Here is a 2,131-nt window from a genome sequence, read left to right as displayed (position 1 = left end):
ACGGCGATACACAAACCCTTTCACCACGTTAAGGTATCCTCATTCAGAAAGGATGATATATTATTATTATTATTATCATTATTATTATTATTACTACTACTACTTGCTAAGCTACAACCCTAGTTGGAAAAGCAAGATGCTATAAGCCCAGAGGCTCCAACAGGGAAAATAGTCCAGTGAAAAAAGGAAAAACGGAAAATAAAACATTTTAGGAAGAGTAACAAAATTAAAATAAATATCTCCTACATAAACTATGAAAACTTGAACAAAAACAAGAAGAAGAGAAATACGATAGATGAGTGTGCTCGAGTGTACCCTCAAGCAAGAGAACTCTAACCCACGACAGTGGAAGACTATGGTACAGAAGCTATTGCACTACCCAAAACTAGAGAACAATGGTTTGATTTTGGAGTGTCCTTCTCCTAGAAGAGCTGCTTACCATAGCATTTATGTTTACTACTAAAGATTGTTTGAATATCAGCTTAAGTACAATATATAAAATATAAAACTAAGTAAAGACATATAATGACTACGAGTAAAATACCTGTATCAAAAGATAATGAACACTACGTATCAAATGATATTCAGTGCCAAAAGCTTCACGCCTTTTTATCATCTGCTTAGCTCATCAAGTCCACCTAATGGGAATTGGATCGCATGAAACCTTCAGACATACAAAAAAAAAAATATTAATGGCGTGCTGTAGAATGGCCTACAACAGATGGGGAACGACCCGCCATGGGAAAAAATCTTACGTTGCTTCTTCGTGCTTCCTCGAAGCGGCTTTGGTTAATTGACCAGTAGGCCAGAAGTCTTCCTGGCTCCTGCTCCTCATCTTCTTCATTCTGCCATAGGCGGCCGGACACTCCGCTGGCGACGTTTGGAGCCGGACAATCTTAGAGTTTCCTCTGCGTTATTGGACGCCTTCAGAACGTCTTCATATCTTCGGTGGAGATTATTTTGGAGTTCTGTTATTAAAAGTCAATTTCATGGACAATTAATACACGAACACCTCTGCGTTATTGGACACCTTCAGAACGTCTTCATAACTTCGGTGAAGATTATTTTGGAGTTCTGTTATTAAAAGTCAATTCCATGGACAATTAATACACGAATACCTCTGCGTTATTGGACACCTTCAGAACGTCTTCATATCTTCGGTGGAGATTATTTTGGAGTACTGTTATTAAAAGTCAATTCCATGGACACTTAATACACGAATAACCGCTAATGAATGACAACATCGAAGGAAAGTATCCTAGTCTAGGTGCCTTTTGAAGATAATTAGTGTTGTATAACACTGAAGGATTCTTTATCGATGAATAATAGTGTATACCACTGAAGAATACAGATGAATAAGAAATGAAACGATGTGAAAAGTGACAGTCAACAGCAAGAGATATTCACCTAAATATGATTTAATCTGCTGACTGAGTTATGTCCTCGTGTTGATGTGATCATTTTCCTTCAGAGGACAACAGAAAAAAGTGTTGTGTGGAAATAGACATTATCAAATTGTGAAGATGGGCTTTTTTAAAATGGTGAGTTCCTTACTGTCACTATCTTTTCTGTTGATTGTTTTTTGGGGAACGTGATTGTGATGGTATTAACCATCCGTTGATTTTGTAATTGTTTTTTAATCATTTCTCCATTGTCTGTTCAGTTTTGATATTTATTGATATAGACACAATCACATTCACACACACACTACACACACACACACACAAATACACACACACACACAAATACACACACACACACACACACACACACACACATATATATATATATATATATATATATATATATATATATATATATATATATTAGTGCATGCGACCCGTCAAAAATGACAGCTAAACATTTAGATAGATATTCATACACACAGATTCAACGCCTTTCTCCTCCTCCCCCTTCCCTCTCGGGGTAGTCCTCCCATATATATATATATATATATATATATATATATATATATATATATATATATATATATATATATATATATATATATATATATTAAAGTGTAAAATCCACAGGAAAGTAAAAGACCAGGTACCAAGCGCTTTCGTGTATTACGTACACTTTGTACCCTGCAGAAGTGTACGAATTTTTCTTCCTCTTATTTTTAAAG

This window comes from Palaemon carinicauda, unplaced genomic scaffold (assembly GCF_036898095.1).
Source record: "Palaemon carinicauda isolate YSFRI2023 unplaced genomic scaffold, ASM3689809v2 scaffold235, whole genome shotgun sequence".
Classification (NCBI taxonomy): domain Eukaryota; kingdom Metazoa; phylum Arthropoda; class Malacostraca; order Decapoda; family Palaemonidae; genus Palaemon; species Palaemon carinicauda.
The sequence above is the reverse complement of the archived record's forward strand: the minus strand, read 5'-3'. Positions refer to the sequence as shown.